This window comes from Arachis stenosperma, chromosome 3 (genome assembly GCF_014773155.1).
Source record: "Arachis stenosperma cultivar V10309 chromosome 3, arast.V10309.gnm1.PFL2, whole genome shotgun sequence".
In the NCBI taxonomy this organism is placed as follows: Eukaryota; Viridiplantae; Streptophyta; class Magnoliopsida; order Fabales; family Fabaceae; genus Arachis; species Arachis stenosperma.
In genome coordinates, this window is record NC_080379.1 from 63,329,913 (window position 1) to 63,343,482 (window position 13,570).

The window sequence follows — 13,570 nt, forward strand, 5'->3', positions numbered from 1 at the left end:
GTTCTTAACTCAAAATCCATGTTCCAAAATATAATTCTTCATGCAAATTTGGCATCAAAGTATTTAAAATTGGCAATACCACGGTTGCCCCAAAGTGTTGGTTTCCTAAGAAAGAGTTTCATTTTCTAACCAAGTAGACTTATCATGCGAATGGTGTCAACTAAAACCTAATCATGCAACCTATCCTAATTACAATGGAGTTCAAGGAACAAAATTTATTTGGATGTTACCTACGAAGATCGGTCGGCCGACCTCCCCACACTTAAAACTTAGCACGGTCCTCCGTGCTATAGGTTAGGCGCAATGGTTGGTCGAGTCCCGAGTGTCCCACATCTCCAATGTCATCGCTATCTCCGCTTGAAGTTGCGGTGGATGTAGAGATGGCTGGTTCCTCCATAGGTGGGGTGACTAAGCTTAGAAGTTTCTTCACATGAGCATATCGGCGTTGGTTACGCCTCTCATAACGGTCCAATTTCTTGTGAAGGTCTTCAAGGCGTTGGGTGGCTGATTTTTGTGGTGTAGATGATGTAGTAGTGTTGCGAGTTGGTGTGGGTAGTCCAATGTCCTTGGTGATTTCCGGAGGCTTGAGGCACCGCTTGGTCGGAATGACATCGCCCTCGACCGGAATTGAGGTTCTCCTATCCTTAGCCTCTCGGTTGACGCCGGCCTTTGCGACTAATTCGGTCACCATAGCGGGGAACGGCAGATTTCCCGTGGCATGAATGCGCCCCATGGATTGGCGAATGGCATGCGAAATGTCGACCGGTTTCTCGGTTAAGATGCACCATATCAATAAGGCAAGCTCGGCAGTAATGGATGACCCATGTGTGCTTGGGAGCACGTAGTGAGCAAGAATTTGGGCCCATGCCGTGGCTTCTTGAGTGAGGTGGCGGACATCTAAACCCTTTGGTCTCTGCTTTATGGTCCCCCGAATCCAATATGCGTCGGGTAAAGCAATGACGCGGAGGATCGCGCTCCAATCGAATGCACGGTCATCGCATGTAGCCAAGACCTCTTGGTAGGCATCATAACCTTTTGTCAACGGCCCGATCCCAAGGACTTCTCGGATGGTATCCACTGTGACCGACACTTGCTTTCGGCGCACAAATATTGATGTGAGAAGGGGTGAGTGGTAGTTGTAGTAGAATTCCACCACCCACGAGAGATTGGCCTCCTTTGGTTGCCTCAAGAGGAACCCCCATTGCCTCTGGTCAATGTGTGGCATCACAATCGGATTGAGGTGAGCCGGTAGGACTAGAAGGGGCTCCGGGTGATAATTCCTTTCAATCATTCTTGAGTAAACAAGTTCGCAGTAACGGTTGGGGAACTTTTTGAATCCTTTGGAGGGTTGTCCTTCTCTAGAACATCAACGGGGCCCTTAGTCTTCTTTAAGAGTGGCTTGGCCGTTAGGTCTTGGCGCGCTTTATTGGAAGCTGGCTTCTTGGGGGTTTTCCCTTTGTCCTTTTTGATGACCATCCTGTGAAAGCAAAGAAAGGGAAAACATCAAACCCAAAGAAGTGGAAGGAAATGCGATTATTCAATGAAAAGTTATGCCATAGAATATCGGTATCATGTTTACATGACAGCTGCAACATGTAACTAAGACAACATGTGAAGAGCAAGGCAAATCATTTTCATGTGGTACAAAGGTAGTTTAAGCATGCAAGTAAGAAGCATGAGAAGCATATACCTTTAAGGACCACAACTGGAAAGCAAGTTAAGAAAATGTGAGTGAATGGATTGGAGAAAGTGGGGATGCACGCAAAAGTGATAAGTTGAGAGGCAATTTAGTCAAAGTGGGCTCAAAACTCAAGTATGCCTTTCGTCGAACACTTGGCATGCATCCTTTTGTAGTATGTGATTAGAAGATGGTGCAAGCAATGTAACAGTCCACAATCCAATATTAATGATTACAGTGCACAGTGATTGTAAGAAAAGCAAGCAACACAACTCATCTACTAATACAAGTGAAGTGGAGACCCAAATGCCCATGAAGAGTTAAATTGAAAGAGAGAGACACAAAAACATCCTAAAGAAGTAACTAAAAATAAAAAAAGGGTGGAGAAAAAGAAAGAAGCTACCTAAAAAAAGTGAAACTAAATGATGAAGAATCAAAAGAGATGGTTGGGGTAAGAAGGTAGCTTAGTATAGTACCTTGTGAGATGGAGAAGGATATGGAAGAAGAAGTTGTAGAGTGGGTTGATGGAGAGTGGAGAGCTAATGTGGGGCCAACGGAGGTGGGTGGTAGAAGGTGGTTGAGAAGAGGGAGTGGTGGTGGGTGGATGGGTTGTAGAAGGGATGAGAAGAGGAAGGAAAAGTGGAATGAGAATGAAGGGGTAAGTGTGCCCCTTCTTAAGTTGGCGCCGATCACCCGCGCGTGCGCGCATGGTGCGCGCTCGCGCAGGGAAGCGAAGTGGAGTGGGGGCGCGCGCTCGCACCTTGCGCGTGCGTGCCCATGCACTTAGGCTGGCAGCATAGGGGTGGCATAGAGGTGGCATAACTCTCTGGATGCAGTACCAGAAGTTGGCTACAGGGCTGTTGGCGCGCGCGCGCACTATGCGTGCACGCGTCAACGTGGTTATGCCCCAGGCATGAGAAGGGCCTGGGGTGGGCCCAACTCTCTGTGGAGTGGCCTAGAGGAGAGTGCAGAATCAAGGGGCGCATGCGCGACTAAGGCGCGCGCGCGCATCTCGTGCTCGCAGTGTATGGACGCGTGCGCGCCAGGTGCACGCACGCGGCAGAAGTGTTGGGCCGGTGGCTTAGTACGGGCCTGAGAGTGGCTTAACTCTCTGGAATATGAATCAGGAGTGCAACAAGGTGATCGACGCGGACGCGCACGGCACGCTAGCGCGTCAATCTGCAGATTTCGCTCAAGCGCGCGGACGCGTCAAGTGCGCGCGCGCGCGAGTGTCCTATGCTTCAGGCATAGTGCTGGCATGGTGTGGGCGCAACTCTCGGGTAAATGTATGGAGGGGTGTTTTTCGCAATCCACGTGTCCGCGCACGGTGCGCGTCCGCGTGGATGATCGTCGAATGCCTCAAGGGCGCGTACGCGCCAGGTGCGCGCACGCGCAGAAGGGTGCCTTTTCCAAATTTGCATGTTTTTGCACCACCTATAACATTTCAACCCCCCCCCCCAAACAGCCACTTAAACACTATAGCAGGGCTTTTTACCCTGATAAACTACCAATGAACTCAACAAATGAAGGAGAATTGAAATTGAAATCTAGCTAACAAACATGAAGTCAAGTGTTAAGCAAGTGTCAATCAAAGAATGATGCAATGACTATGTACAAAGGGAGATCTTACCATGGTGGGGTGTCTCCCACCTAGCACTTTTGTTTAACGTCCTTAAGTTGGACTTTCCATAGCTCAAAGTTCTTGTTCAAGAAGTGCATCCCTTAAGAGAAACACTTCAAATTCCTTGGAGTTCTTTCTTTGCTCACCATGATATAATTTGAGACGGTGCCCATTTACCTTGAAAATGTCCGGACTTGATGGGTGGCGCAAGTGGTAGACCCCATAAGGTTCTACTTTCTCCACTTGGTAGGGTCCGTCCCACCTTGATCTAAGCTTTCCGGGTAGTAATCTCAACCTTGAGTTGTAGAGAAGGACTAGTTCACCGGGTCGGAATTCTCTTCTCCTAATGTTCTTGTCATGGATGGCTTTCATCTTTTCCTTGTAAAGTCTAGAGTTGTCATAAGCTTCTAATCTCAAGCATTCCAATTCCGCCAATTGAAGCTTTCTCTCTACTCCGGCTCCACCCAAGCTCATATTACATTCCTTTATGGCCCAATAAGCTTTGTGTTCAATCTCTACCGGTAAGTGGCATGCTTTACCATATACAAGCCTAAAGGGACTCATGCCAATAGGTGTCTTGTAAGCCGTGCGATAGGCTCAAAGTGCATCGGAGAGTTTAGTGCTCCAATCCTTCCTATTCGGCTTCACAATCCTTTCCAACACATGTTTGATTTCCCGGTTAGAAACTTCGGCTTGGCCATTTGTCTGAGGGTGGTAGGCCGTGGCGACTTTGTGTATGATGCCATATTTTCTCATGAGGCTTTCCATTTTTTTGTTGCAAAAGTGGGATCCTTGGTCACTTATGATTGCTCTTGGGGAGCCAAAGCGACAAATGATATTGTTCCTCACAAAAGAATAAACAACATGAGCGTCATCTGTTCGGGTGGGAATTGCCTCCACCCATTTTGACACATAATCAACGGCTAACAAGATGTAGAGAAAGCCATTAGAATTTGAAAATGGTCCCATGAAGTCGATTCCTCATACGTCAAAGATTTCACAAAAAAGCATATTTTGTTGGGGAATTTCGTCCTTCTTGGAAATATTTCCAAACCGAATGCATTGGGGGCAAGATTTGCAATAGAGAGAAGCATCTTTGAGAAGGGTTGGCCACCAAAATCCGCAATCAAGGACCTTTCTTGCCGTTCTTTGGGGGCCGTAGTGGCCACCTCCTTCGGAAGCATGGCAAGCGTCCAAGATTGCTTGGAATTCGGTTTGAGGTATGCACCGTCGCACTATTTGGTCCGCTCCACACCTCCACAAATAGGGATTGTCCCAAACATAGTATTTGGATTCGCTTTTCAGCTTATCATCTTGGTGTTTGTTGAGATTGGGAGGGAATGTGCGTGAAACCAAATAGTTTGCTATTGGGGCATACCAAGGAACCACTTCCGAGATTGCGTGCAAGGTATCTAAAGGAAAGGAGTCATTGATAGGAGTGGTGTTGCCTTTTGTGTGTTCGAGGCGACTTAGATGGTCCGCCACTAGGTTTTGGGAACCACTCCTATCTTTGATCTCCAAGTCAAATTCTTGTAACAAAAGCACCCAACGAATTAATCTCAGTTTTGATTCCTTTTTGGCCAACAAGTACTTTAGTGCCGCGTGATCCGAGTACACTACAACCTTGGAACCAAGAAGATAGACTCGGAACTTGTCCAAAGCGAAAACAATAGCTAGGAGTTCCTTTTCGGTAGTAGTGTAGATAGATTGGGCTCCGTCTAGGGTTTTGGAAGCATAAGCTATGATATAGGAGATCTTACCCTCGCGTTGTGCTAACGCGGCTCCTATCGCATAATTTGAAGCATCACACATGATTTCAAATGGTTGAGTCCAATTTGGTCCTCGCACAATAGGGGCTTGTGTCAATGCAACTTTAAGCTTGTCATATGCTTTCATACATTCCTTGCTTAGCTCAAATTCCGTGTCCTTTTGTAGTAGTCGAGAGAGAGGTAAGGCCACCTTGCTAAAGTCTTTGATGAATCTCTGGTAGAATCCTGCATGTCCAAGAAAAGAGCGGACTTCCCTCTCGGAGGAGGGGTAAGGTAAACTAGATATGACATTTATTTTTGTCGGATCTACGGAGATGCCTTCTTTTGAGACTATGTGTCCCAAAACAATGCCTTGTTTGACCATGAAATGACATTTTTCAAAATTTAAGACAAGGTTTGTTTTGGTGCATCTCTCTAAGACTTTTTCAAGGTTGCCTAGGCAATGCTCAAATGAATCACCATACACACTAAAGTCGTCCATGAAAACTTCCATGGATTGCTCTAGAAAGTCCGCAAATAAGCTCATCATGCATCTTTGAAACGTTGCCGGTGCATTGCATAGGCCAAACGGCATACGCTTGTAAGCATACGTTCCAAAGGGGCAAGTAAATGTGGTTTTTTCTTGGTCCTCTAGAGCAATATGAATTTGGAAGTATCCGGAATAACCATCAAGAAAGCAATAATATGATTTACCGGCTAATCGATCAAGCATTTGATCAATGAATGGTAGTGAAAAATGATCTTTTCTTGTGGCCGCATTCAACCTTCGGTAGTCTATGCATACTCTCCAAGAATTTTGCACTCTTGTTGCTATAAGTTCACCACTTTCGTTTTTGATTGTTGTCACCCCGGACTTCTTTGGCACTACTTGGACCGGGCTTACCCATTCACTATCCAAGATAGGATAGATGATGTCCGCTTCAAGTAGCTTAGTGACTTCTTTCTTTACTACCTCAAGAATGGTTGGATTAAGTCTCCTTTGAGGTTGTCGGACCGGTCTTGCTCCTTCTTCAAGAAATATGCGGTGCTCGCATACTTGGGGGCTTATTCCCACTAGATCCGCCAAACTCCACCCAATTGCCCTTTTGTTTTTCCTCAATACATCTAGCAATTTTTCTTCTTGTTGAGGAGTTAACTCGTTTGCAATTATCACGGGGAACTTTTGGGCTTCATCAAGATATGAGTACCTCAAGTGGGGTGGTAGTGGCTTCAATTCCATCTTTTTGTCATTCTTTGAAGTTTGAGTTTCCGGATGGTTTGCATGGTGTGTGGTGTTTAGTTCGCTTGGACCTTCATTTGCTTCTTCAATCATGTACTTCTCATCTAACTTTACAAGGTGCACTTCGGCAACCATGTTATCAATTGGGTCACACCAAAATAGAGAGTGATTCTCCGGTGGATGCTTCATTGCTTCTTCTAGGCTAAAACTCACAATTCTCCCATCTATTTCAAATGAGTAGGTCCCCGAGTAGGCATCTAGCTTGAATCTAGAAGTTCTCAAAAATGGTCTTCCAAGGAGGATAGATGATGCTCTCTCGGTTTCGCTTGATGGCATTTCAAGGACATAAAAGTCAATCGGAAACACCAACCCTTTTATATTCACCAATACGTCTTCCGTAACACCCGTCACGGTTATTATGCTTTTATCCGCTAGGACAAATCTTGCCATCGACCTTTTTAGTGGTGGCAACTTCAATACCCGGTAGACGGAGAGTGGCATGATGCTAACATATGCTCCGAGGTCACACATACAATCTATAACATGAACTCCATTAACGGTGCAAGTGACCATACAAGGGCCCGGATCATCACACTTCTCGGGCAATGCTCCCATTAAAGCAGAAATAGAACTCCCCAATGGGATGGTTTCCAATTCAAGAATCCTATCCTTGTTCATGCATAGATCTTTAAGAAATTTTGCATATCTAGGAACTTGATGGATAGCATCAAAGAGGGGGATGGTTACCTCAACTTTCTTGAACATTTCTACCATTTTGGGGTCGAGTTCCATGCGCTTTCTAGCTTTCTTTGCAAGTGTTGGAAATGGGAGTGGTTGAGCAATTTCTTCTTCCAAGGTTCTCTTGGCCTTGGTTGTCTCCCTTGTTGGTTGGGCTTCATCCTCAACTATGACTTGTGGTGTCTCTTCTTCCACTACCTCTTCTATATCTATCCTCTCCTCCTCTTGGGTGGTTGTGATAGGGTTTGAGTCCTTTGTTTCCTTCTCTTTTAGTTGTGTTCCGGATCTAAGGGTGATGGCATTGATACTCCCCTTTGGATTTGGTTGAGGTTGAGAGGGAATGACACTTTGGATTGGGGGTTGAGGAGTGGGATTTGATGGTGTATCCATGCGTGCAAGAAGGGCTTGTAGTGTAGAGGTGAGGCCGGTGAGACCGGAAGCAAGTGTGTTTTGTAGTTCCTTTTGGCCTTGGATAATGGTCCGGAGTGTTTCGTCTTGGTTAGAGGGAGTGGTTGTATATGTGAGTTGAGGAGTTTGTGGTTGGTTGGGTGGTGGTCTTTGATGTGGTGGTTGGTATGTTTGGTAGTTTCTTTGTGGGTTTTGTTGGTTGTATGGTTGATTTTGTGAGTTATATGGTCGGTTTTGTGAGAAATTTTGTGAGTTGTTGCCCCACCTTTGACCTCCTCCATTGTTGTTGTTATCCCTATTCCTTTGTTGATGATTGTCTCTCCAATTTTGATTGTGGTATCCATTCCCTTGGTTGTAGCCTCCTCCTTGATAGGGGTGCCCTTGGTTAGGATTACCGCCTTGGTAGTACCCTTGATTGGGGCGGTCATAGAAATTATGGGTGGCCGCCAAGGTGTTATCTTCTTGAAGGCTTGGGCATTCATCCGTGTAGTGGGAATAGCAAGAACAAATGCCACATACTTTTTGAGGAACCAATTATTGGTTGTGTTGTTGAGGTGGTGGAGGGTGTTGTTGGTATGATTGAGGTTGTTGTGGTTGTTGTTGGTTCAATTGGAGTTGCCTCAAGATGGATGTCATCTCGCTCAAGGATTGAGTTAGAGCGGTGGTTTCACTACTAGTTGACACCTCATTCACGGTCCTTGGACGGTTGACTCTTCGTCTCATATGTTGATTGGATTCGGCTAAGTCAATGATAAGTTGCCATGCCTCCTCCGCTGTTTTATATTTGGACAAAGAACCATTGCTAGAAGTGTCCAAGAGAGTTCTATCTTGCTCTCGCATCCCTTAACATATGTATCCAAGCAATACTTGAGTGTCGATCATGTGATTAGGGCATGCGTCTAGTAGCTTGCGAAACCGTTCCCAATACTCATAGAGTGGTTCCGTCTCACCTTGCACAATACAAGACATTTCCTTCCTTAGCCTATCCATCTTTTTCGGGGGCAAGAATTTTTCCAAGAATCCTCTTCTAAGTAGGTCCCAATCGGAGGTGACTTCACTAGATAGAGTGTAGAACCATTCTTTAGCCTTGTCCTCAAGGGAGAAAGGGAAAGCAAACAACCATATAGCAACTTCATCGGATCCTTCCTGTCTAGTAGTTGAGCATATGCGATGGAAGTCCTTGAGATGTCGAATAGGGTCTTGTGCGGGAAGTCCGTGAAACTTAGGTAAGAGGTTGATCAAAGCGGTCTTCAATTTAAAGTTTGCATTCAAGTTGGGGTGAGTTACATGAAGGGGTTGAAGGACATAATCCGGTGCACCCGCTTCCTTGATGGTAACTCTCCTCGGAGCATCCATGGTACTAGTATCTAAAACAAAAAAAGAATTGTTAGTGAGATTGATGGAAGTATGACTAATGCCTTCTTTGAGTGACGGTTCACTGTTCACTTTTAGTAAGGTGGTTGAGGTGGTGAAAACCTCTTCACCTTTTCCAAACTTTAGCCGCCTCCGAGCTTGTCTAATATGAAACAAAGTTCGTTCTATTTTCGGATCAAAAGGGACTAAGCTCGGATTCGGTTGTGAACGCGTCATGCAATGAAGGGGAAATGAAATTCATGGTAACGATGAGGGGGTTAGTCACTTGAACAATTTACAATGAAATGCAACTATGTACACTTATTCCAAAAAATAACATGGCACACTAAGCAAAATCCCCGGCAACGGCGCCATTTTGATAAACGAAATTTAACATGCCGAATTAGAATTCAAAGATGCATATGATCGTGAGTATAGTCTAATCGACACTTAAATTTCGTACCAAACAATCCTACAATCTATATCCGAGAGTACAAGTCTCCCGAGTCGTCCTCCCTTGGAATTGCCAAAGTGTGCATCTTATTGATTAGAAAGCTTTGTTGGAATTCTTTGAAGGTTTTAGCAAAGTAATATGAAACAAACAATCAATCATTAAAAGACTTGGCTTAGGGTTGGCATTAGAATTTCTATCCTTATAGTTTATTCAATGATGACGACAATTAGGCCTTGCCTCATTTAGTTATCCCCTAGGTATAGAGGAAAGTCAAATGAAGATAATCAACTTGAGTCACAAGTCCTAGCTTCACCTTATGGGAATCTAGCTTTAGTGCACTCCAAGTCAATTAGCAATCCCGAATTTCAAATCAACAATTGACACAACTATTCAACTTCTTCTAATGGCCCAACCCTATGCCAAGTGAAATATTTCTACTCCATAACTAGTGTTGACATTTTATTAAACATGTGATGAGCAAGAAAGAAAGTCATAGTAAAATGAGAAGAAAAGTGGAATTAAAAGTATTGCAACACAAGGAACTAACAACAAGTATCAAAGAGCAACAATAAAAATCAAATTCTCAAAGTATTGATGAAATCCAAAATTACAAAGTTGAATTCTAGATCTATGAGAATTGAGCAATTACAATTACTACTCGAAATTGGAGAAGAAAATCTATGACATGAACAAAGTGAAGTGAGAATTGTAATGGATCTCACCAAAAAGTGATTGAAAATTCAGAAATTGGATGAAGATGAACCCTAGTGAAAGCTTGAAATCTCTCTCTCCTTCTCCAAAAGTGTGACTCACTAACCTCCCAAAATATCTAAAATCTAGAAAATGAACTAAAAAAACTCCTTAACCCTTGCTCCTTTGGTTTTCTTAAGCTTTTCCCGCCAAGGCATTTCCCAAAGTGGGATTTCCCAACTGCTTCCACGCCTAAGTCACGTGACTTCTTAAAAAAATCATATTCGAACATCGGCGCGCACGCGCAAGGTTCGCCCGCGCGCCACCATCTTGTAATATGCGCGGAGGCGTGATGTACGCGTGCGCGCCCATGAAGATCGTGGCTTAGCCGCTACACAAGTTGGCTCGCGGCTTGGCTCTCAGCTTCAACTTCTAGCTGCTCTATCCATGCGGACGCGTCAAGTGCGCGCACGTGCCCATGCTGAGATCTCCAAGACTCAATTCTCATGCTCCCTTCCTTTGCACCCATTCTCCTTCTCTCTTCCGGTCCATCCATGCCCTATATTCTGAAATCACTTAACACACGAGTCACGGCATCGAATGGCATCAAGAGAAGATTAGAAATGTATCTATTTTAGTGCAAAAATAAGCATGTTTTCCTCCATGGGGCAGAACTAGGAAAGGAACACAAAATCCTGTATTTTCATATAGAAAGATGTGGAATCATTGATAAAACCCCTGAAATCAACACAAGATAAACCATCAAAATGGGGTTTATCAACCTCCCCACACTTAGATTCTAGCATGTCCTCATGCTTAGAGAAATGCAAAAGGAACACAGAAGACTGAGGGGTCACAAAAGTATAAGACTCATGAGGTGCAACCTAGTTATATGAATGCAACTATGACTAATGCTATTATCTAATTGGTTAGGAACAAATCAACCTTCCCATGATATATGCGAGCATATGGGACACGACGGTGGTCAATGTATGTGACTTGCCCATTTTTAAGCATCAAATGTGATATATGCAATTGCATGAGGAATGCTTGTGAGAGCCGGGAATCAATGGATTGAGCATCGAACCCTCACCGGAAGTGTTTACACTCTAGCCACTCGGTGTTTGGGGTTGATTCACTCAATTCTCCCCTAATCATGCTTTCCAAGATTTGTTTTTCTTCTAACAATCAACAATTATTCAATGCATGCATACAATTATCATGAGGTCTTTTCTTTAGGTTGTAATGGGCTAGGGTTGAGGTAGGATGCATATTTGGTCAAGTGAGCTTGAGATTTGAATCTTCGATAGGCTTAGACTCCCCATCTAACCTACGACATCCTATACAATTAAGTTCTAACTTAACTACCCATTTTTTTCACCTTTCCGCATACTCATGCATTCCCTTTTCATTTCACAACACATATGCATTGACTTTCATTGAGCATTGCTTTGGGGCATTTTGTCCCCTTTTTCTATTTCTTTCTTTTTCTATATACATTTTTTTCTTTTCTTTTCTTTTTTTTCTTTTTCACTTTTTATTTCTTTTTTTTCATTTTTTTTCTTTTTCTTTCAAACTATACACAAGAACATCAATGCATAAGGTTTTACAATTGATCAATACATGAGCATGTACCCAATTTCCAATAATTTCAAAAAAAATACAAAACTACCCTTTGATTCGCCCAATGTCCCAAGGTTCCCACACTCGAATGATACTCATACACACTAGCCTAAGCTAATCAAAGATCCAAATCAAGGACATTCATTGTTTTTCGCTTTACGGTTTGTAATGTGCTAAATTAAGAACAAAGTGGGTTAATTGTAGGCTCAACTTTGGCTAAAAAAGGATGATCAAGGGCAAGGCCATTTGGGTAAGTGGGCTAATGAAATGATGGCCTCAATCATATAAATGCATGAATACACAGAATACTGGACACAAAGAATCAAACAAATCAAGGATTACAATCATAGAAAGAGAACAATGCACACAAGAAGGAGAATAAGTGGTTATAAGATGTAACCACGCAATTAGGCTCAAAACTCACTAGCTTGAGTTCTTAACTTAAAATCCATGTTCCAAAATATAATTCTTCATGCAAATTTGGCATCAAAGTATATAAAATTGGCAATACCACGGTTGCCCCAAAGTGTTGGTTTCCTAAGAAAGAGTTTCATTTTCCAACCAAGTAGACTTATCATGCGAATGGTGTCAACTAAAACCTAATCATGCAACCTATCCTAATTACAATGGAGTTCAAGGAACAAAATTTATTTGGATGTTACCTACGAAGATCGGTCGGCCGACCTCCCCACACTTAAAACTTAGCATGGTCCTCCGTGCTATAGGTTAGGCGCAATGGTTGGTCGAGTCCCGAGTGTCCCTCATCTCCAATGTCATCGCTATCTCCGCTTGAAGTTGCGGTGGATGTGGAGATGGCTGGTTCCTCCACAGGTGGGGTGACTAAGCTTAGAAGTTTCTTCACATGAGCATATCGGCGTTGGTTACGCCTCTCATAACGGTCCAATTTCTTGTGAAGGTCTTCAAGGCGTTGGGTGGCTGATTTTTGTGGTGTAGGTGATGTAGTAGTGTTGCGAGTTGGTGTGGGTAGTCCAATGTCCTTGGTGATTTCCGGAGGCTTGAGGCACCGCTTGGTCGGAATGACATCGCCCTCGACCGGAATTGAGGTTCTCCTATCCTTAGCCTCTCGGTTGACGCCGGCCTTTGCGACTAATTCGGTCACCATAGCGGGGAACGGCAGATTTCCCTTGGCATGAATGCACCCCATGGATTGGCGAATGGCATGCGAAATGTCGACCGGTTTCTCGGTTAAGATGCACCATATCAATAAGGCAAGCTCGGCAGTAATGGATGACCCATGTGTGCTTGGGAGCACGTAGTGAGCAAGAATTTGGGCCCATGCCGTGGCTTCTTGAGTGAGGTGGCGGACATCTAAACCCTTTGGTCTCTGCTTTATGGTCCCCCGAATCCAATATGCGTCGGGTAAAGCAATGACGTGGAGGATCGCGCTCCAATCGAATGCACGGTCATCGCATGTAGCCAAGACCTCTTGGTAGGCATCATAACCATTTTTCAATGGCCCGATCCCAAGGACTTCTCGGATGGTATCCACTGTGACCGACACTTGCTTTCGGCGCACAAATATTGATGTGAGAAGGGGTGAGTGGTAGTTGGAGTAGAATTCCACCACCCACGAGAGATTGGCCTCCTTTGGTTGCCTCAAGAGGAACCCCCATTGCGTCCGGTCAATGTGTGGCATCACAATCGGATTGAGGTGAGCCGGTAGGACTAGAAGGGGCTCCAGGTGATAATTCCTTTCAATCATTCTTGAGTAAACAAGTTCGCAGTAACGGTTGGGGAACTTGTTTGAATCCTTTGGAGGGTTGTCCTTCTCTAGAACATCAACGGGGCCCTTAGTCTTCTTTAAGAGTGGCTTGGCTGTTAGGTCTTGGCGCGCTTTATTAGAAGCTGGCTTCTTGGGGGTTTTCCCTTTGTCCTTTTTGATGACCATCCTGTGAAAGCAAAGAAAGGGAAAACATCAAACCCAAAGAAGTGGAAGAAAATACGATTATTCAATGAAAAGTTATGCCATAGAATATCGGTATCATGTTTACATGAC